The following is a 24,982-nucleotide window of genomic DNA, read 5'->3' on the forward strand; positions in this document are numbered from 1 at the left end:
CACTGCTCTGTTTTACTTTCTCAGTAATCATATGCATAACGTCATAGTCGGCTTCGTCTGGTGTATTGTAATTGTGTACATACGTATCTGTGAACAATGTGGAAAGACAGTCTATGTTACACGATGTAGAAATGACCTCTGTTCGATTAATTGCTTGTTATTATGCAGATAAAGCGTGCTGAAATTGTAATGCCAGATGTACCTTTCCATCCTTTAACATTAAGTAGGAATGTTGAAAGTCAATAATTGGGTCGTGCAGTACCAAAAAATTCGTGCCTAAAATAATGTCTGTTGTCAATAAGGGAACAATCCAAAAATTTGAGTGGAACGTATTACCTGCAATACCAAATGATATGTGTGTCTGCTATTTTACATCTACTCCTTTACCAAATACTGCTCCTTTTATTGTAGTTTTGCCTAATGGTAACGTAAAATAAATATTTTATTTGTTACATTCGTCAAATTTTTCTTCATGCATAACTGACATAGGTGATCCAGAATCGATTACTGCTGAAAATTTGGATGATCCAATCTTTACTTCAATAACAGGGTGGGAAATGGTTTTTTGTATGACTGGTTTTTCATGTAAGAGTGTGTCTCGGAAATCGTCAAAAATAATAACACTTTCGTGAACAAGATTCTGTGTACGAAAAGTATTGCTTACGTTGCTGGAAGATGCAACCTGTACTGTATCAAGTCAAATTCTTCCTGACGTGCTGTTATTTGCGGGAGCATGCTGTGACATTTCGACTATTTGTACTGTTCTGTTGCTTCGCCCTGACGTATTAGGTTCGGGATGATATCTACTGTCTGGTTCATTCATGATAATCTGTTGTTGTGGATGATTGTGATGCTGATAAGACCTACTGTTATTAAACGTGCACTGAAAAGTGTGCTCACTGGTTTTACGTCTGTCTTGATAGTCATTACTATATGGCGTGTTGTGGTAGGAGTTGAAATGATGCGTCTTCTGTACCTAATGATTTCCTTGTGGTGCGTTACTATTAGGCGGAGCCGACGCTATACGAGTAAGCGGAGAAACATTTAAGCTTGGTTGACCTTGCATACTACGTTGTTGGTTAGGTATGCGAACTGGCTGGTTTTGTTGTTGTTGTGGCGAAAAGACTCTATTGTTGGCAAAATGTGTTTGCTGTTGCTGATAATTTTGACGATACTGATAATTTTGCCGATATTGATAATTAAAATTTTCTCTGTTATTAAAGTTCTGGTGGTTGTCATTGCTGGAGCGTCCCTCACCCTTGCTATTAAAACAGCGTGGCTGATCATAAGGTCATAATTACCGTATGCTTGTTGGCCTTGGTTATGTTGTGAAAAATTTTTATTTATGAAGGAATAGTGAGCCTTGAGCAGCCGCTGGTAAAATATCAGTGCCGCAGCAGTGCAGTAGCGAGTCGCATATTTAACTTTCATATTTGTTTTGTAGTTTGATTCTTAATTTCTTTCCGAGTGTTTGTCCGCTTGTATATTTAATTACCTAAAATCTTTGCGTATTCTCGTATTTGAGAGGAGTAATATTGCTTGTTGATAGCTGTAGAGTATAAATTAACGGAGTCGTTAGATATTAGCAGTAGGATGGTGTGTGCGTGCTGTGTGTGGGCGCAGGAGGGACTGGCCGCGGTTCACGAGCAGCTGAGCGTGCTGTTGGCCACGGTCAGCCGCCTTCAGGCTGCTGCCTCGAGCTGCAGCGACGGTGGAGGGTCTGGCGCGTAGCTTGACACACCCCAGGTGTCGCTTGCTGCGTCCGCTGACTCAGACACCGAGGCACCTCCTAGTGTACCCGCCGCGTTGGAGCCGCCCTCACCTCAGGGTGAGTGGCGGACTGCAACGCGTTCGCGTCGCTCGAGGCGGAGGGCCGATGTGGAGGCTGGCCGGCTGGCCTCGTCCCTTCATCCTGTCAGTGGGCAGGTGGCCGCTCCTTCAGCAGGGCCCGAGCAGGCACACGGAGGCAAAGGCTTGCTGGTTATTGGGAGCTCCAACGTTAGGCGGGTGATGGAGCCCCTTAGGGAAGCAGCGTACAGGGCTGGAAAGAATTCCTTCGTGCACTCTGTTTGTCTGCCGGGGGCCTCATCCGAGATGTGGAGGCGGCCTTGCCTGCGGCTATCGAGTGTACGGGGTGCAGTCGTCTGCAAGTAGTTGCTCACGTCGGCACCAATGATGCCTGTCGCTCGGGTTCTGAAGCGATCCTCAGTTCGTACAGGCGGCTGGTGGATTTGGTGAAGACCGCTGGCGTCGCACGTGGGGTGCAAGCAGAGCTCTCTATTCGCAGCGTCGTTCCCAGAGTAGATCGGGGTCCTTTGGTTTGGAGCCGAGTGGAGGATCTCAACCAGAGGCTTCGTCAGCTCTGTGACGGTCTCGGCTGCAGATTTCTAGACTAGCGCTATTGGGTGGGGAATTGTGGGACGCCCCTAGATAGGTCAGGGGTGCACTACACAAAGGAAGCGGCTACTCGGGTAGGAGAGTACTTGTGGCGTGCACATGGGGGTTTTTTTTAGGCTAGGCAGTAGTGCGAGGTGTCCTGATGAACACTCACCAGTCGACGTGCAGGCAGAGAAATCAGGACGCGCTCTGTGTAAAGACACTTCAGCTATCAAGATATTAGCAGTAAATTTCCAGTGTGTTCGGAATAAAATTTACTACCCACCAGGAGGCGTGTGGCGCGCAAATTATTCTCGGGACTGAGACCTGGGTGAACCCTCAGATAGGAACTTCTGAAATATTTGGTGGGGGCTGGAACGTGTATCGGAAAGACAGATTAGACACCGTAGGAGGTGGTGTCTTCATTGCAGTTGACAAAAATATTGTGTCTACTGACGTCGAAGTAGAGTGTGATTGTGAAGTTATCTGGACACGTTTAACAGGGCTAGGGGAAATAAAATTAATTGTGAGGTGTTATTACCGGCCACCAGATTCCACCGTGACGGTTCTAGACTCATTCAAAGGGAGTCTACATTCTGTGTCGCAGAAGAACCCGGATCATGCTATATTAGTCGGAGGCGACTTCATCCAGCCTAGTATAGACTGGGATGTCTATGGATTCATTATAGGTGGTACAGACAAACCGTCTTGTGAATTACTTTTGAACACATTATCCCAAAACTGCCTTCAGCAGCTAAATCGACAGCCAACACGAAATGGAAATATTTTAGATCGGGTAGCCACGAACAGACCATACCTCATCGACGGTGTCGGTGTTGAGACAGGGATTAGTGATCACGATGTTGTCATTACGACTATGGTTACGAAAGTTAAAAAGTCGGTCAAGAAGGCTAGAAGAGTATTCTTACTAGAAAGAGCAGATAAGCAGTTCTTAGAACCCCACTTAGTAAATGAATCGACCTCATTTACTTCCGGTACGATAAACGTGGAAGAATTATGGGCAAATTTTAAACATATTGTAAATCACGCATTGGACAAGTTTGTGCCGAAAAAGTGGGTTACGGACGGAAAAGACCGACCGTGGTTCAACAGCGCGATTCGGAGAATGCTCAGGAAGCAAAGACAGTTGCCCTCGCGGTACAAGAAAGATCAGGAAAAAGAGGACAGGCAAAAGTTAGTATAGATTCGTGCTGCTGTAAAAAGAGCGATGCGCAAAGCATTCAACCACTACCACCGTCATACCTTAGCAAAAGATCTTGCTGAGAACCCAAGGAAATTCTGGTCTTACGTAAAATCGATAAGTGGGTCGAAGGCTTCCATCCAGTCACTGGTCTGGCAACGGAAGACAACAAAACGAAAGCTGAAATTTTGAATTTAGCATTTGATAAATCTTTCACGCAGCAGGATCGTACAAACACACCGCCGTTTAAGTCTCGTACAGATTCCCGTATGGAGGACATGGTGATAGACATCCCTGGGATTGTGAAGCAGCTGAATGGGTTGAAAATAAATAAATCGCCAGGTCCTGATGAGATACCAAATTGGTTTTACAGGGAGTACTCTACTGCATTGGCTCCTTACTTAGCTTGCATTTATCGCGAATCTTTTGCCCAACGTAAAGTCCCGAGCGACTGGAAAAAAGCGCAGGTGACGCCTGTATATAAGAAGGGTAGAAGGACGGATCCTCAAAATTACGGACCAATATCCTTAACATCGGTTTGTTGCAGGATTCTCGAACATATTCTCAGTTCGAATATAATGAATTTCCTTGAGACAGTGAAGCTGCTGTCCATGCATCAGCACAGCTTTAGAAATCATCGCTCCTGTGAAACGCAACTTGCCTTTTTTTCAATGATATCTTGAGAACCATGGATGAAGGGTATCAGACGAATGTCATATTCCTTGACTTCCGGAAAGCGTTTGACTCGGTGCCCCACTGCAGACTCCTAACTAAGGTACGAGCATATGGAATTGGTTCCCAAATATGTGAGTGGCCCGAAGACTTCTTAAGTAATAGAACCCAGTACGTTGTCCTCTATGGTGAGTGTTCATCGGAGGTGAGGGTGTCATCTGGAGTGACCCAGGGAAGTGTGGTAGGTCCGCTGTTGTTTTCTATCTACATAAATGATCTTTTGGATAGGACAGGGTGGATAGCAATGTGCGGCTGTTTGCTGATGATGCTGTGGTGCACGGGAAGGAGTGGTCGTTAACTGGAGGAGGATACAGGATGACTTGGACAGGATTTGTGATTGGTGTAAAGAATGGCAGCTAACTGTAAATATAGATAAATGTAAATTAAGCAGATGAATACACTCCTGGAAATGGAAAAAAGAACACATTGACACCGGTGTGTCAGACCCACCATACTTGCTCCGGACACTGCGAGAGGGCTGTAGAAGCAATGATCACACGCACGGCACAGCAGACACACCTGGAACCGCGGTGTTGGCCGTCGAATGGCGCTAGCTGCGCAGTATTTGTGCACCGCCGCCGTCAGTGTCAGCCAGTTTGCCGTGGCATACGGAGCTCCATCGCAGTCTTTAACACTGGTAGCATGCCGCGACAGCGTGGACGTGAACCGTATGTACAGTTGACGGATTTTGAGCGAGGGCGTATAGTGGGCATGCGGGAGGCCGGGTGGACGTACCGCCGAATTGCTCAACACGTGGGGCGTGAGGTCTCCACAGTACATCGATGTTGTCGCCAGTGGTCGGCGGAAGGTGCACGTGCCCGTCGACCTGGGACCGGACCGCAGCGACGCATGGATGCACGCCAAGACCGTAGGATCCTACGCAGTGCCGTAGGGGACCGCACCGCCACTTCCCAGCAAATTAGGGACCCTGTTGCTCCTGGGGTATCGGCGAGGACCATTCGCAACCGTCTCCATGAAGCTGGGCTACGGTCCCGCACACCGTTAGGCCGTCTTCCGCTCACGCCCCAACATCGTGCAGCCCGCCTCCAGTGGTGTCGCGACAGGCGTGAATGGAGGGACGAATGGAGACGTGTCTTCAGCGATGAGAGTCGCTTCTGCCTTGGTGCCAATGATGGTCGTATGCGTGTTTGGCGCCGTGCAGGTGAGCGCCACAATCAGGACTGCATACGACCGAGGCACACAGGGCCAACACCCGGCATCATGGTGTGGGGAGCGATCTCCTACACTGGCCGTACACCACTGGTGATCGTCGAGGGGACACTGAATAGTGCACGGTACATCCAAACCGTCATCGAACCCACCGTTTTACCATTCCTAGACCGGCAAGGGAACTTGCTGTTCCAACAGGACAATGCACGTCCGCATGTATCCCGTGCCACCCAACGTGCTCTAGAAGGTGTAAGTCAACTACCCTGGCCAGCAAGATCTCCGGATCTGTCCCCCATTGAGCATGTTTGGGACTGGATGAAGCGTCGTCTCACGCGGTCTGCACGTCCAGCACGAACGCTGGTCCAACTGAGGCGCCAGGTGGAAACGGCATGGCAAGCCGTTCCACAGGACTACATCCAGCATCTCTACGATCGTCTCCATGGGAGAATAGCAGCCTGCATTGCTGCGAAAGGTGGATACACACTGTACTAGTGCCGACATTGTGCATGCTCTGTTGCCTGTGTGTATGTGCCTGTGGTTCTGTCAGTGTGATCATGTGATGTATCTGACCCCAGGAATGTGTCAATAAAGTTTCCCCTTCCTGGGACAATGAATTCACGGTGTTCTTATTTCAATTTCCAGGAGTGTAGGAAAAAGAATCCCGTAATGTTTGAATACTCCATTAGTAGTGTAGCGCTTGACACAGTCACGTCGATTAAATATTTGGGCGTAACATTGCAGAGCGATATGAAGTGGGACAAGCATGTAATGGCAGTTGTGGGGTAGAATTTTGGGAAGATGTGGTTCATCTGTAAAGGAGACCGATAATAAAACACTAATACGACCTATTCTCGAGTACTGCTCGAGCATTTGGGATCCCTATCAGGTCGGATTGAGGGAGGACATAGAAACAATTCAGAGGCGGGCTGCTATATTTGTTACTGGTAGGTTCGATCATCACGCGAGTGTTACGGAAATGCTTCAGGAACTCGGGTGGGAGTCTGTAGAGGAAAGGAGGCGTTCTTTTCGTGAATCGCTACTGAGGAAATTTATAGAACCAGCACTTGAGGCTGACTGCAGTACAATTTTCCTCCCGCCAACTTATATTTCGCGAAAGACCACAAAGATAAGAGAGATTAGGGCTCGTACAGAGGCATATAGGCAGTCATTTTTCCCTCGATCTGTTTGGGAGTGGAACAGGGAAAGAACATGCTAGTTGTGGTACGAAGTACCTTCCGCCACGCACCGTATGGTGGATTGCAGAGTATGTATGTAGATGTAGATGTAGATGATTGCTGAACTTCCAAAAGCTGTAGCAGATCTCTAAATGCCGAAATATTTTCTTTCTGCTGTCCTGTTAAAAGTGATACTCTTAACGATCGTGGTAATTTTGAAATACGTAATTTGATAAGTGCTGATTCACTGTAAGGCTCAGATAAATATTGGTTCTGTTGTACCATGTGTTCAAAAAATTGCGCGACAGCGGAAAAATTTGAGTTCTCATAATTCGGTAAGCTAATTAACTGATCCTTGATTCCACACTGTGTCAGTCTTCGACCAATACGCTGACAGAAAAGCATTCTTAAATTCTTCTACCGAGTAACATTGTCTCACAATCTGTCTCATACGAGTTGCGGTTTCTCCTTCCAAAAAATTGCAAATAAATTCAAGTTTGTGTGTTACGGGCCAAGTTGGTGGAAAAGCAATACTAAATTGTTGTATCCAATCCAAGGGGTGTGAATCTGTGTTCTATTATTTTTAAATACTTTAAATTTCCTAACGAATAGAAAGTGCTTGTAATCAAAGTTATCGTCTCTGAATGTCTGAGCAGGTTCAGGACTGTATGAGAGTCTGTTTGTGTCTGTTTGGAATCTAAGTCACGTACTCTCTGCAAATTACCTAAGTTATACTGGCTGGTTGAGTGTGACAAATGTTCAGATCGTGGCATATGCTGTGACGTGTTAGAGGCTGAAACATTTTTCATTTCTGTCACTTCTTGCTCTAAAGATGACAATTTTCTACGTAATGTATTATTGGACGTACCTATCTCACTGATTGTCTGCTGTATATTTTGGAATTCGGGTGTTTGATTGAACGAAACTGGTGACGTATCGTCTGATTTGGTATCATTGTTATTTTCGATAACGTCAATGCGACTGGCCAATTCATCAGATTTTTCAGTCAGTGCTTTTACCTGATCGTGATCTTTAGTGTCACAAGCTTCAATATGTTTTTGCATTTTACTTGTGGTTTTGTTTAATTTATTAACGTCTGGTTTAATAGCTTCTGGATCCTGTATTAATTCCAATTCTTCAAGTATGCTGGTCATTGTCCGAAAGTCTACTGTGTTTTTTGTTTTCAGATCCGATATTTCACCATGCAATTCAGTGTTCAACTGTTTGATAGTATTGATTTCGTCTGATAGTGTAGCAATGTTGTTGTCTATGTATGTTTTTGCTTTCATAAACCACTTACGCTTATCTTCCTATCTCTGTGTAGTAATTGTTTTCATGACTTGTTTCTTTACTTTGTTCTGTTCCTGTACGAATTTAGGGTAACGCGTTTCACTGTTTTGTAGGTGGTGATTAAAATGTTCGTCAATTTGGTTGTTCTGTTGTTCAAATTTCTTGTCGAGTTTCGCATCCAGAGTGCGTGAAAGTTCTGCAGACATTAGTGTACACTCGTTGCGTAACTGTGTTGCGTTTTCTGAACATTGTTTAGCAACTGCACTGATTTCATCTCTAAGTAATTTTTTTTGTGGGTGATTGTGTATTACGTGTTTCTTGTGCAACGGATCTAATTTCTTCACTTGTTTTCGTGTTTTTCATTAAGTTGCAGCAATAATGCCACAATGTGGTCCATGCCAAAATTAGCGACTCTGTTCTCTGTGCCGTGTGATGGTGTATCTGCATTTGTCACGTTTCTTTGTTACCCTTTTGGTCACTGTCTGATTCACGAAAAGGCTTGCTAATTTGATGTGCGCTGTGGGTCACTACATCGGAATCACATAAATCTGACGTGTTTTGAGTACATTGTTCATCTTCGTTAGAAACATTTATCTGCCATTGTGTAAATTTTGCAAATCAGGTTTTTCAGAATGGGCAGCTTTCATTGTAGCGGAACGTGCAGCGACATCAACTGTCGTTAAATTTACTGTGGACATATCTGAATTTGTTTGCTCATCATTTCGATTAGAATCAAATGGTTCAAATGGCTCTGAGCACTATGGGACTCAACTGCTGAGGTCATTAGTCCCCTAGAACTTAGAACTAGTTAAACCTACCTAACCTAAGGACATCACAAACATCCATGCCCGAGGCAGGATTCGAACCTGCGACCGTAGCGGTCTTGCGATTCCAGACTGCAGCGCCTTTAACCGCACGGCCACTTCGGCCGGCCAATTAGAATCATTACTGGTGGTCGGCATGCACTGATTATCTGTAATTGGAGGATTATCATTATGACACTGTCGCTAGGATTATCAGTCTTCGAAGACTAGTCTTATCAGTCTAACGAAGATGACTGTTAAGTGCGGAGCTATTATGTGAGCACACTCTCGAGAGGAACCTGACTGACACGCTATCTGGACCGGAAGACTTGCCTTTATTAACGGAAGATGTGTACTTCTAAGTTACTCTGGGTGCCAACTGTTCTCAACTCGAATGCTGAAATATTTGCTTGGTCTTCTTTGCTGGAGGAATTTCGGGAAACTGTGTTTAATGTCTCCGCTTTAGTGTCACCGTCGTCGGTAACATTACGGTTGTCATCGAGCCGAGGACGTACGGACTGCATCGTGCAGCTGGTGTACTTTACAAGCGACCAGAATCAATTTACACTTTCTGTGAGATTTCTGTTCCGTCTCTCCTTACGAAGGTTTTCGCAAAGTGTCGTTTCCCTGCAGTCGCTACTTTCCTGTTTCGTGGTGGGCCGCCCAACCAGAGACACCTTAACTGCAACCACCCTGCAGTTTACTTGTATCTCGTTTTGATTTTTTTATCGTGCTCAAGTTTTACTGTACTGCCACTAATACTCCAAGCTGCTTTATCTTCCTGTATAAGGAAAAGCAACTCAAATCATGCCTCTGCCTGCATTTTAAAACTGCCCTTTCAAGTCAACTATTTCTGTGTACTATAGTTAATTTTTGTGATTTTTTAAAAACTATGTGGAGTTTCATTAACTGTATACCTACAATACCTTCTGCATGTCATGTGCAAATGTATTCCTTATGTTCAAACAGAAACTAGAAATGGAATTCATTGCTTGTCATGTGCTGACTGTTTTTCAACACGAGGAGTCTGGCTACGGGCACGGAATTGTATAATATCAACTGTACGAATTACTAAATAATGCGAAAATTGACATACGAAGTCGCATTAAAAAATATTGCAGTAAAAAGTGCGTTCTTTTGCGAATTACACTTCACAGCTGAAATAACGCTATGAATTTTAAGTAATAAATATAAATATATTGCTTAAAAATGAAGGTGCTTTTGGCTCGCTTCATATTTCCTGTCTCTGTCCCTCCCCCATCTTCACCCTACCGTGCTGACGTAGTAACGACGCCTCCGTAAGCAATTTCAATTACTGAAACAATCATCAAAAACAACATTAATTAATTCAATGTGAGGAAAAATGTGTGAGCCAAACCTGCGAAAATGACTTTGTAACTAAGAGAACTATACGAATGGGCACCTACTTTGTGAAGTACCATAATTTTGCAGCAGTATGACTTTTCCAGATTCACAATTAAAAGTTTACGTGGTACTATTGCATGATTCGCCATCGACCAGACCGCGTCGGAGGACGTTTTGATTACCTGCCAAACACGCTACCCACAGACAACGGGAAGCAGCTGCCAGCGCTTTGTCTAGAGTGAAAAAGTGCTGCAGTTTAAAAGACCGCGACTCCCCACACGTGTGTCATGCCTGCGGCAAATAGTGACTGCACCTAGTGTGTGAAATTTGTTTCCCCGTTTCCTCGTTCCGTTTTATTATGTACGATTTTCAACGATGCATATCAGTTTCATAACACGCAGCTTCTTGTTTACGTGTAAGAAGCAACAAAACAAATCGTTCACCTTCTTGTTTCCGTATAAGAAGCAACAAAACAAATCATTTACGAGGCTGCCTTAAAACTATCGTTTCCGATATATCTTTGTTCCCGCGTTTTATTGACTGTTTATATGACACACAATGGTTGCGGTTAATACAAGAAACGCCACAAGTTGGGAAACGGGGCCAAATTTCTAGTAGTTTACTGTCGAGTTGAGGTTTTCATAAATGTTTTATTCATATCTTACAGAAACTAGCAGTACGGCAATAAACAGCCTTTTAAACACGCCGCTAACGGCAGTCAAGTAATTTATAGCAATGCAACAATTTAAAAAATTAAAAAAAAAACACAGAAACTAGCAGTACGGAAATGAACAACCTTTCAAAACACGCCGCTAACGCCAATCAAAGTAATTTATTGCAATACAACAATTAAAAATAATTTAAAGAACATTAGTAAACAGGCTACTAAAGTAAATACAGAACTTTGTTAATAAAGTACGGTGAGGTAGCGAAGCTACCAACACCACCATTAAAAAATTTAAACAGGTCTCAGCAAACACACGATTAATGGCAATAAAAGGAATTTAAAGAAAATTTTAAAGAAAAGTGTCCTGGAATATGATTAGAACATAACAGATATGACGGACCCGTGTATGGCGGCCACAAATCACCCACTCAGGGATGCTCAGGGTAGGCAGAATACTGACCAATTTAAATACGCCAGTAGACACAATTGCCACTCTCAGGCTGGTCACTGCACCGACTTTTATCCAGCGAAAACTTGTTATAAGATGGCTTAACTTGCTGACAGAATTAGAGCTAACCTCGTGCAAGGAAACATTACACCACACAGCCCTGAATGAGGGACCACATGAGCAACCAACCAGAAGCACGAATTTACTCATAACACACGTCAAAATAGCGAAATAATTGAAATGCCAAAACTACACCTCCCATCGAACAGTAACGAGAGGAGGGGGAAAGATCACTGTCTTCAATTACAACGGTGCCGGGGACAGGAAACCCGGTCGCCCGAGGCCACAAGGCAGAAGAGACCCATGTCCACCACACGAGGTTACAACCAGTCAAAGATCTCACTTCCTCCATAGTAGTTTTCCGGACGCAAAAACTCAGATATCGATAGCAGAGGGAAAAGACAACCGAGCAGCCACTTAATGACAGACAGCGTATCAAACAAACATGTCAGCGGAAGAAAAGGAAAACCAATGCAATCTAAACACAAGGTGTAGCAAGAGTCGACACACGGCTTGTTATACTTTGTTGTTTTCCTTTTGTAAACGATGTGTACAGCTTTTCTCGTGCATCTGTTTCTTCTTATTGTACTTACTTAGTCAGAATGTGTCAATTTGAAACCTCGTACATTTTTCATCTACATCTGAATGACTGCTCTGCAATTCACAGTTAATTGCACGGCAGAGAGTGCTTCAAAGCACCTACAAACTATTTCTCTGCCGTCCCATACTCTAACGGCGCACGGGAAAAGTGAATACTTCAACCTCCTCTGATTCCCCTTATATTATTATTTCTCCCTATGAAGGTTGGCGACAGTTAAACCTTTTGACATTCTGAGGAAGCGGTTGGTACTTGAAATTTCAAGAAATGATGTCGCCGCAACGAGTACGTCTTCGTTTTAGTGACTGCAGCTCTCGCAGCACACCTGCGGCGCCCCCTGCCCTGTTTCCCGGTGACACAGAACGAGCCGCCCCTCTGGAGCTTCACAGCGTCCTCCGCCAGCGCCGCCTGGTGAGGACAGCACACCGGGCAGCCACACTCGGCCAGAGCGCAGACGGGCGCAGCGCAGCGTGGGCAGTCTGTGTGGCCCACCTGCTGCGCCTCGCAAGTGTTGTGCCGGCACAGCGCGGGCTTTGGTTTGCTTTCCCCACAACACTTATCTGTGCGAGCGTTCCAGTTTAAGCTGGAGGGCAGAATACACTGCATCTACGTTTTGTCTGAACGGTTATATTATTCATGTCGAAATACTGCCTGTTCAACGAGTTTGTTTGCAAGGCCATCCTTCGCAGCAAGCACAGATACACTACTGGCCATTAAAATTGCTACACCACGAAGATGACTGCTACAAACGCGAAATTGAACCGACGGGAAGAAGATGCTGTGATATGCAAATGATTAGCTTTTCAGAGCATTCATACAAGGTTGGCGCCGGTGACGACACCTACAACGTGCTGACGTGAGGAAAGTTTCCAACCGATTTCTCATACACAAACAGCAGTAGACCGGCGTTGCCTGGTGAAACGTTGTTGTGATGCTTCGTGAAAGGAGGAGAATTGCGTACCATCACGTTTCCGCCTTTGATAAAGGTCGGATTGTAGCCTATCGAGATTGCGGTTTATCGTATCGCGACATTGCTGCTCGCGTTGGTCGAGGTCCAATGACTGTTAGCAGAATATGGAATCGGTTTGTTCAGGAGCGTAATAGGAACGCCCTGCTGGATCCCGACGGCCTCGTATCACTAGCAGTCGAGATGACAGGCATATTACCCGCACGGCTGTAACGGATCGTGTAGCCACGTCTCGATCCCTGAGTCAACAGATGGGGACGTTTGCAAGACAACCACCATCTGCACGAACAGTTCGACGACGTTTGCAGCAGCACGGACTATCAGCTGGGAGACCGTGGCTGCGGTTACCCCTGACGCTGCATCACAGTCAGGAGCGCCTGCGATGGTGTACTCGACGACGAACCTGGGTGCACGAATGGCAAAACGTCATTTTTTCGGATGAATCCAGGTTTTGTTTACAGCATCATGATGGTCGTAACCGCGTTTGGTGACATCGCGGTGAACGCACGTTGGAAGCGTTTATTCGCCATCGGCATACTGACATATCACCCGGCGTGATAGTATGGGATGCCATTGGTTACACGTCTCGGTGACCTCTTGTTCGTATTGACGGCACTTTGAACAGTGGACGTTGTATTTCAGATGTGTTACGACCCATGGCTCTACCCTTCATTCGATCCCTGCGAAACCCTACTTTTCAGCAGGATAATGCACGACCGAGCGCTGCAGGTCCTGTACGGGCCTTTCTGGATACGGAAAATGTTGGACTGCTGCCCTGGCCAGCACATTCTCCAGATCTCTCACCAACTGAAAACGTCTGGTCAACGGTGGCCGAGCAACTGGCTCGTTACCGAGCGATGTGGGGCAGTGGTTAGCACTCTGGACTCGCATTCGGCAGGACGACGGTTCAATCCCGTCTCCAGCCATCCTGATTTAGGTTTTCCGTGATTTCCCAAAATCGCTCCAGGCAAATGCCGGGATGGTTCCCTTGAAAGGGCACGGTCGATTTCCTTCCCAATCCTTCCCTAACCCGAGCTTGCGCTCCGTCTCTAATGAACTCGTTGTCGACGGGACGTTAAACACTAAGCACCACCACCAACTGGCTCGTCACAATACGCCAGTCACTACTCTTGATGAACTGTGGTATCGTGTTGAAGCTGCATGGGCAGCTGTACCTGTACACGCCATCCGAGCTCTGTTTGACTCAATGCCCAGGCGTATCAAGGCCGTTATTACGGTCAGATGTGGTTGTTCTGGGTATTGATTTCCCAAGATCTATTTGCGTGAAAATGTAATCACATGTCAGTTCTAGTATAATATATTTCTCCAACGAATACCTGTTTATCATTTGCATTTCTTCTTGGTGTAGCAAGTTTAATGGCCAGTAGTGTATATTTGATTTGTAAGTAAAAGACGACTTTTCTTGCTGCACTATCTTTTATTCTCGCAGTCGAGTTTCGCCTTTCTTCACTGTAAGGCATGATTAGTGGAATCTATAATGATGAAGTTATCATACATGTTTGTTTTGCTCTGTACTATTCGTAGATTATAAAACAGATTTACTTCTGCTTTTTTATTTAATAACTGCAGTTCTGAGAATTTTTACTTGGCATCTGCGTCTCCTCTCATCTGCTCACAAGCTGGAGGTCGCACTACCACTCTGTTTTGCGAAACATGAGCTCTTTGAATTCAAGACGTAACTACTTTGAGTTCATTGTGTATCTCGGAGTTTGGTTTGTTTACGTACATGTTGCCAACCTAACGAAGTGTATACTGAAAACTATCGTCTATCAATTTCTGGTATGTGTCCGCCCCTGTTAGCTGAGTGGTCAGCGCGTCGCAATGCCACGCCAAGGGCCCCGGGTTCGATTCCCGGCTGGGGATTTTCTCCGCTCAGGGTCTGGGTGCTGTGTTGTTCTCATCATCATTTCATTCCCATCTCCGACGCGCAAGTCGCCCAATATGGCGTCGAATGCAATAAGTACTTGCCCACGGCAGCTGAACTTTCCCGAATGGGGGACTCCCGGCCCACAATGCCGCACGCTCATTTCATTTCTGGTATGTGTGTGTGTGTGTGTGTGTGCGAGAGAGAGAGAGAGACATTACATGCTATGATATTTCTTTCTGTGGAATTTTTAACATGAATGTAATACCCGTCAAATAGTAGTTTAAAGTTTTTGTGTTCAGCTGGACTGAGTTTTGCGTCAATGTATTGCATTATTATTATTATTATTATTATCATTGTTATTATAGTCCAATGTTGTAGTGTTACTGTATTATTTTATTTGTAAGTGTAAACAATGTTTGGCATATGTACTTGATCGATCAACGGGGCTTTCTTTTCTGCTTTGATTTTCTGTCTGTCGTAATTTTCTTGCAAGGTTAGGACGTCTGCTCTTGTTGTTGATTCTAATTATTTTCACGTATTCTTTTCTAGTGGTTGGTTTATAATTGTGTTCTCTTATGTATACTGCAAATGTGGAGTGACTTCCAGACTCTCATGTCTTCTTTGTATCTGACACCAACTGTACTGCCTATCTATCCTATGTATCTGCCAGCACAAGTGTTTCACTGTAATTGATATATACCTGCTCTAGCGTTCTGAACACTTAAAGTCTGACTGTGGATGTGGGTTATATCGGCTTATTCCCCCAAACCACCTTCCACCTCTTTACGAGGTTGCTTACTCGGAATTTGCAGCCACTGTTCTTTACTGAATAGCCGGCTGCTGGAAACCCTCTTGACTTCTCCGTCAAATAACGCTAGCTACAGGAATTTTTAGACTCTTTCTACTTATGAAATAAGTAGACTTACAAACTTTACTTTTCGTCAGCTAACGATGCATTTGACTTCCACACAGAATAAAAATCTCACTTTCCACATGAACTTCCTGTAAGTCTCTCGTACAGTCGGATGTTAGAAACAATTAGAGTTGCAGTTGAAAGAAAGTTGGCTTGGACACCATGACCTTTCTCAACATGAGTCATAAAAATGAGTCTTGCCTCTAACAAGATTGCGTCAAGACTTTGCAAGGGTACTTTTTCAAGTATTCTTGTTTTAATAACAATAGTCAATGGTACATGGTTCTTCCTTACACACACACACTTAAACATCTATGGATTGCCCGACAGGCACTTGTCGGTTCCGTCCGACCGCCACGTCTACTTTCTTCCCGTGACTGATTTTAAACCTGCACACACAAACATGTGACGTGCAGTAGATAGTATTCTACCATCCCACACTCATATCCAGAATATTGTGTGTTCGAGACGGTAGAAGACTGAGTGGTTCTAGAATTTACACAGAAATTCTAGAATCACTACACGTTACCGCTGGATATATTTCGTAAACCACATCAAATACTGACGAACCGATTCCACAGACCGAACGTGAGGAGAGGGGCTAGAGTAATTGTTTAATACAAACCATACAAATATGCACGAAAGTATGTTTTTTAACACAAACCTACGTTTTTCTTAAATGGAACCACGTTAGTTAGCACATCTGAGCATATAAACAAATACGTAATCAGTGCCGTTTGTTGCATTGTAAAATGTTAATTACATCCGGAGATATTGTAACCTAAAGTTGACGCTTGAAACCTCCGACGTTCAGTTGCGTGTTGTAACAAACACGGGCCACGGTCGGCGAGCAGCATCTGCAGGGACATGTTTACGATGACGACCGTGTTTACGAGTGTGGCTGTAGTGCACTGTTGTGGTTTGGTCCAGCTGTCGCAGTGTCCGCATGTAGCGCTTGCTGCTATTGTTATTCTGCATTCGTCTCCGCACGCAGATCAACTGTAGTACACCGTGTTACAAGACGTCTGTGATAGTGTAGTGTTGTAGGAGCTGTGACCATGGTGTATTCGAACTCTGAAAAGGCGGAGATGATACTCATCTATGGCGAGTGTCGACGAAATGCAGCTGAAGCCTGCAGGGTGTATGCAGAACGGTACCAGGACAGAGAGCATCCAACGTGCCGCACATTGCAAAACATCTACCGCCAACTGTATGCAACAGGTATGTTCGTAGCACGGAAACGGGTCCGTAACAGGCCCGTCACAGGAGAAGCGGGTGCAGTTGGTGTGTTAGCTGCTGTTGCCATGAACCCACACATGAGTACACGGGACATTGCGTGAGCCGGTGGACTGAGTCAAAATAGTGTCATGCGCCTAGTGTATCGTCACCGCTTTCATCCGTTTCATGTGTCGCTACATCAGCAATTACATGGTGATGACTTTAATCATCGAGTTCAATTCTGTCAATGGGCATTAACAGAGAATTCGCTGCAGTTCTACCTGTTTACCGATGAAGCGGGTTTCAAAAACCACGGGGCAGTGAATCTACGGAACATGCATTACTGGTCCGTGGACAATCCTCGCTGGCTCAGACAGGTAGAGCGACAGCGACCGCGGATTGTAAATGTATGATGCGGAATCATTGGCGACCACCTCATTGGTCCTCACTTCATTGTAGGGGCCCAAACAGCTGCAACATACATCGCGTTTCTACAGAATGATCTGCCAACGTTGCTCGAATTGTCCCACTGGAAACGCGTCGACGTATGTGGTATCAGCATGATGGTGCACCTGCACATTCCGCGATTAACACTAGGCTGACCCTTGACAGGATGTTCGACGGGCGTTTTGTAGAACGTGGAGGACGCATAAATTGGCCAGCCCGTTCTCCTGATCTTATACCTCTGGACTTCTTTCTGTGGGGTACGTTAAAGGAGAATGTGTACCGTGATGTGCCTACAACCCCAGAGGATATGAATCAACGTTTTGTGGCAGCCTGCGGCGACATTACACCAGATGTACTGCGGCGTGTACGACATTCATTACGCCAGAGATTGCAATTGTGTGCAGCAAATGATGGCCACCACATTGAACATCTATTGGCCTGACATGTCGGGACACACTCTATTCCACTCCATAATTGAAAACGGAAACCACGTGTGTAAGTGTACCTCACCCCTCATGGTAATGTACATGTGCGTCAGTGAAAAAGACCAATAAAAAGGTGTTAGCATGTGGACGTAATGTGCTGTTCCAGCCTCTTCTGTACCTAAGGTCCATCACCGTTCCCTTTGGATCCCTACGTAATTCGGTGCTCTCCGATACACACGATCGAACAGCGGAGGAGTGGTACTCAAGCGTCAACTTTAGGTTACAATGTCTCCGGATGTAGTTAACATTTTACAATGCAACAAACGGCACTGATTACGTATTTGTTTACATGTTCAGATGTGCTAACAAAACTAACGGGGTTCCATTTAAAAAAACGTAGATTTGTGTTAAAAAACATACTTCCGTGCTTTTTTTTATGGTTTGTATTAACCAATTACACTAGCCCCTCTCCTCACGTTCGGTCTGTGGAATCGATTTGTCAGTATTTGATGTGGTTTACGAAATATATCCAGCGGTAATGTTAGGTGACTCACCCTGCATATCTTTTTTTTTTTTTTTTGTCAGGTTGGAGGTGTATTTTTTGGTAGAATTATCTGTTATGTATGTGATGTTTATTCCCTGACTTTTTAAAATGTTGGTAATTTTATGTGTGAATTTGTGTCTGTAAGCCAATTTGTGTTCTCTCACATAATTTCTTGATTCTTCGGTGTAGAAGAAAGATTAAGGAAAGGCAAACCTACGTTTCTAGCATTTGTAGACTTAGAGAAAGCTTTTGACAATGTTAACTGGAATACTCTCTTTCAAATTCTAAAGGTGGCAGGGGTAAAATACAGGGAGCGAAAGGCTATTTACAATTTGTACAGAAACCAGATGGCAGTTATAAGAGTCGAGGGACATGAAAGGGAAGCAGTGGTTGGGAAGGGAGTAAGACAGGGTTGTAGCCTCTCCCCGATGTTATTCAATCTGTATATTGAGCAAGCAGTAAAGGAAACAAAAGAAAAATTCGGAGTAGGTATTAAAATCCATGGAGAAGAAATAAAAACTTTGAGGTTCGCCGATGACATTGTAATTCTGTCAGAGACAGCAAAGGACTTGGAAGAGCAGTTGAACGGAATGGACAGTATCTTGAAAGGAGGATATAAGATGAACATCAACAAAAGCAAAACGAGGATAATGGAATGTAGTCGAACTAAATCGGGTGATGCTGAGGGAATTAGATTAGGAAATGAGACACTTAAAGTAGTAAAGGAGTTTTGCTATTTGGGGAGCAAAATAACTGATGATGGTCGAAGTAGAGAGGATATAAAATGTAGACTGGCATTGGCAAGGAAAGCGTTTCTGAAGAAGAGAAATTTGTTAACATCGAGCATAGATTTAAGTGTCAGGAAGTCTTTTCTGAAAGTATTTGTATGGAGTGTAGCCATGTATGGAAGTGAAACATGGACGGTAAATAGTTTGGACAAGAAGAGAATAGAAGCTTTCGAAATGTGGTGCTACAGAAGAATGCTGAAGATTAGATGGGTATATCACATAACTAATGAGGAGGTACTGAATAGGATTGGGGAGAAGAGGAGTTTGTGGCACAACTTGACCAGAAGAAGGGATCGGTTGGTAGGACATGTTCTGAGGCATCAAGGGATCACTAATTTAGTATTGGAGGGCAGCGTGGAGGGTAAAAATCGTAGGGGGAGACCAAGAGATGAATACACTAAGCAGATTCAGAAAGATGTAGGTTGCAGTAGGTACTGGGAGATGAAGAAGCTTGCACAGGATAGAGTAGCATGGAGAGCTGCATCAAACCAGTCTCAGGACTGAAGACCACAACAACAACAACAGTGTGTAGTTGTTGTGGTACTGATTGGTTGTTTTCTGATGTTTTCAGTGGTTTTGTGCTTTCTGCTTTTATTTTACTTTTAATTTTGTTGTTTATGAATAGTACATATGAAAACAAAAGTGTAACATAACTCCATTATTGATTCTGATGATGCCTTAAACTGGAAAAAACCGAAACGCGTTTCTGAGAATGAAATACAGTGCAGCAAGGGAAGGCGTTTTTATTTACAAAACAAATATCCGGCTGTTTATTTTACGGAGCATAGGGGCTTCAAATGCTGAAATGTCCAAATTCCTAAGGGACCGAACTGCTGAGGTCATCGCTCCCTAGACTTACAGAACTACTCAACTATCTTATTCTAAGAGCAACACACACACCGAGCCTGAGGGAGGACTCGAACCTCCGGCCGGAGCGGCCGCGCAATCCGAGACATGGCTCCTCTAACCGCGAAGCAACTCCGCGCGGCTCGCGGCTTCGAGTGGGCAACAAGTTACCGAATATCGTCACAAATAGACACCAATCTCTTTTGAAAATTCGGTACAAGTTATCCTCGTGTTCATCACCCCAGTTCCGACAGCGAAATGTGCCAACAGAAACGGCGACATTTCAGTTAAGTTTCCGACGGGCGGGCGAGTCACACAGGGCTCGGTGCGCGAAAGAAACGCCCCCATCCGCCACTGTCCCGGGGCAGCTTTCTGGAGACTCGAATATGACACTCAGTGTTTCAATGAGGCGTTCAGTCCTTCTGCCACTCATAATGGGAACTCACACTTTCAGCTAAAGCAGGTCAAACCGGAATTAATGTTCACGAAAGAACAGCAAATGAGAGGGCCAGTTATTCGGGAAACGCCGGCAGACAATTTTGCAGATGAAAAACTCGCATCGTACCATTTTCAACATGACAAGCATAGGAACCAATAGTAGCTCCTTGCTTATAGACAACATGACAATGGCGATCGTTTAACAATTGAAACCGCCGTAACTGAACACGTGCACCCATACCTCACAGACCGCTTCACACACAGGCCGTCTGCGATGTCGTGCCTGTTGCTGCAGGTTCGAACCCCAGTCACCTCGGAGCACAGCCAATGCCCACAAGACACAGTTGTCAGGGATGACCTGAGGCAGATTCCCAACGTGCCAAAAATGAATCAACAGGTAACGATGACATGCCCATCGGATTTTTTCACACATATCTGGACATAACTGGACCCACTGTTACAGATATTGGATTGAAGTTTTCGCTGCCTTCCAAATTCCTGCCGTACTCCTCGAAGGGATCATTGCACTTCCACCAAAGAAAACTTGTGGTCACACGGTGGGAGATGTTCACCGAAGCTCTCACCTAACTGCAGACTACAAACTCTTTATGAAACGTTTCGTGCCAGTACTGAAAACCACAAATGCATTAGTCTTTACCGAAACTGCGGAGATCTATAGAAGAACATTTGCCAAGTCGTTTGAGGGTACAGGGGTGTGGCGGCACACGCAGTAAAGAACACGTGTGACGTCAGCAGTTCTTCCGGTCGACTTGCTTAAGACTTGCGATTATGTCAACCGTGAAGACATATGGCATAACTCTTGCACAAACTAGCTTTTAGTGAACGCTTTACAAACTCCATGCGGAACATGTTAACCAGTACAAGTTGTATAATACCCGTCAGTGACTCGAAAACCCATCCTGTGACAATTCCTATGCCTGTCAGGCAAGGCCATACGCTGTCAACGCCTCCGTATGTCTTAGCCTTGGATCATTTCCTTAGCACTGTCCACGAAACACTAAATGATGTTTCAATAGAAAAACCAATCGTAATGTAACAGGATATGCCCGAGATGTGGGCGTCTCTCTAAGAGACGAATCTGACCTTAATCTAGTCTGGTCTCTATTGTCTGTATCTCAACAGGTAAAAGGGACAACATTAACCAAAGCGTTTCTGCTGCCCACTGGAGGAAGTACTGAAGACGCTGAGCATTCCTTCACTTCAGTGGTCGAAGTGAGCCAGCGCGCGGTATGTGGCGCCGGTATAAACAGATCGGACAACACCAGTAGCCTTCGGCATATCTCCAGACACACACAGTCACAAGTTTCGGCCGAAATCGGACCATAACTGGTGCAATTATGGCCTTCCTCCACCGTTTCCAATGCGAAAACGAAATTACGTGTGTGAGAGACGATGAAATGTGGCTTTGTTTGTACTGTACGCTGCTCTGTTACAACTTCGATTGGATTCAGGATACTGTCGCTAAATGCCATACACGCGCTGTTTGAAAGATGCCGATAATGCAGAAATATTCGGTGTCCTCATTTGAAATGCAGGCAGTATGTGACGTCCCCTTCGTGAGGAGGTGTCTACGGTGAACATCGGCGTGTTTGACGACGGCAGTAACGGAGATGCGGAACTGGGATGTTTTCGCTCTGCTGATGACCGCTGTATCGTCCCAAAGCGCCGCAGCGGCAGACAACAACAGAACAAGGGTGTGAGGAACGTGTCGAATCTACGGCGACAGCGTGTAAGATGGCGCTGTCTTATCACGGCGACGGTGTGTGAGATTGCGCGTGAAACGGTACGAAATGCTCAACGCATTTTCTACCGCCGTGTCTGGACGTTTCTGAGGCGAGACGAGACGAGACGTGGCGCTGTCAGTTTCGGTACAGACGGAGACACCGGTACCGCACTTTCCCCGTTTCCACTATGCGAGAAAACTTCGACACAGGTTAAGGCAGACACTCGGCTAAATAAGTGGCCCCCAGTTGCTCAGCGACACACGACGGCAGGTCTGTGGATCGACTGTTTCGTTCAGACCACTGCTTCGATATAAACAACGAAAGTTGTAGTTAATATCTAACTCCTGGAGCTTACGGACGAACTCTTGTGGAGACAATAAGTCAAAGCGAGTGCTGGATAACTGGCAGGTTGGTGAAAGCATTTGAAAGTCAGACTTGAGTGGTCGAACAGCATCGAAATTCAGCCCCCACAAAACTCAGACTACAGCCTGGTTAACCGCCCTGTCCATTTGTTTCGACACGTTCAACACGTGGGCGACGTACCAGGCCCTCGACACCAGAAAGACGCTGGGTAGCTCTGATTTCTGAATTACGTTCAGCTTGCGTATTGCGTGTCTGTTCGTTACAGTCCTGACAGTAGTCAGTATTCACAGCCAGTTTAGTGCCACCGTGTATGGCCTCTGCACACCGAGCACTCTGAATGTGTTGGCGGCGCAGCTCCGAGGCGACTGGCGGTACGGAGTGCAGCACACACAGTGGCCAGCGGAGACTCGTGGCTGCAGTTTGTCGTCGCGCCTGTCGCCTGTTGCAGTAGAGAATAAAGGTTGCACTGGACGAAAGTCAGATTCGTCTTTTAAAGAGAGGCCCACATCATCAGCGAATGCTGTGCACGTTACTTTCCTTGTTTCTACTGAAATTACATTTACTGACTTTTGAACCCTTCTGAAGAAGAAGAACAAGGCTCAGACATACACGACCACTCAAAGCAGACAGCCCTGCCTGACAGGCCTACGAGTTGTCACATTACCTGTTCCTCAACAATTGATATACATTATACTACACCCATTGCTTAGTAAATCGATCATTTCATTTTATTTCATTTCATCAACAGTACAGAGTAACCCACCGCCTTGAAATGTAAGGTGGGTCGGATGCGTCTGAATCTAATAGCAAAGTCTTTTCATTGTTACAGTCTTATATTGTTACAGACTTATCTTAGAAGAAAGATTAAGGAAAGGCAAAACTACGTTTCTAGCATTTGTAGACTTAGAGAAAGCTTTTGACAATGTTGACTGGAATACTCTCTTTCAAATTCTCAAGGTGACAGGGGTAAAATACAGGGAGCGAAAGTCTATTTACTATTTGTACAGAAACCAGATGGCAGTTATAAGAGTCGACGGACACGAAAGGGAAGCAGTGGCTGGGAAGGGAGTGAGACAGGGTTGTAGCCTCTGTCCGATGCTATTCAAAATGTATATTGAGCAAGCAGTAAAGGAAACAAAAGAAAAGTACGGAGTAGGCATTAAAATCCACGGAGAAGAAATAAAAACTTTGAGGTTCGCCGATGACATTGTAATTCTGTCAGAGACAGCGATGGACTTGGAAGAGCAGTTGAACGGAATGGACAGTCTCTTGGAAGGAGGGTATAAGATGAACATCAGCAAAAGCAAAACGAGGATAACGGAATGTGGGCGAACTAAGGCGGGTGATGCTGAGGGAATTAGATTAGGAAATGAGACACTTAAAGTAGTGAAGGAATTTTGCTATTTGGGGAGCAAAATAACTGATGATGGTCGAAGTAGAGAGGATATAAAATGTAGACTGGCAATGGCAAGGAGAGCGTTTCTGGAGAAGAGAAATTTGTTAACATCGAGTATTGATTTCAGTGTCAGGAAGTCGTTTCTCAAAGTATTTGTATGGAGTGTAGCCATGTATGGGAGTGAAACATGGACGATAAATAGTTTAGACTAGAAAGAATAGAAGCTTTCGAAATGTGGTACTACAGAAGAATGCTAAAGATTAGGTGGGTAGATCACACAACTAATGAGGAGGTATTGAACAGAATTGGGGAGAAGAGGAGTTTGTGGCTCAACTTAAGAAGAGATCGGTTAGTAGGACATGTTCTGAGGTATCAAGGGATCACCTACTTAGTACTGGAGGGCAGCGTGGAGGGTAAAAATCGTAGAGGGAGACCAAGAGATGAATACACTAAGCAGATTCTGAAGCATGTAGGCTGCAGTAGGTACTGGGAGATGAAGAAGCTTGCACAGGATAGAGTAGCATGGAGAGCTGCATCAAACCAGTCTCAGGACTGAAGACCACAACAACAACAACAACAACAACAAGAACAACAACAGTCTTATTGGTATAGAGTTGTTAATGCTTTTTTCTTAAATAATATAAAAAACATAATATATAAAGATTTCTCTGAGGTTACAGCGAATTGAATGCTTAACAATTGTTAAAATGGTTTCATACAATTTGTTACTACTTAGTTGATGAGAATATAATTTATGCAATGCAAATGTTAAAGAAAAAGAAAATGTAACAATGAGCGTCTTTAAGAATAATTTGTAATATATAGAGGGAAATGATATGCTGTATTTGGATGTGTAATACAGTCTAAGTAGCATGTTGGTTAGTAACGGCCTATTTATATCTGCTTCATATGAGAAGGTCTCAGTGCAACCCCGAGCTATTCTCATCTGAAATGGTTTGCGCTAATGCATGTTTACACATATTATACAGATTAAATGCTGACTGAGCAATTCATACATGGAATACGTGAATCTTAGCTTCACATGCCCCCCCCATGAACCATGGACCTTGCCGTTGGTGGGGAGGCTTGCGTGCCTCAGCGATACAGATAGCCATACCG

The sequence above is a fragment of the Schistocerca piceifrons genome, unplaced genomic scaffold, assembly GCF_021461385.2.
Source record: "Schistocerca piceifrons isolate TAMUIC-IGC-003096 unplaced genomic scaffold, iqSchPice1.1 HiC_scaffold_1870, whole genome shotgun sequence".
NCBI lineage: Eukaryota > Metazoa > Arthropoda > Insecta > Orthoptera > Acrididae > Schistocerca > Schistocerca piceifrons.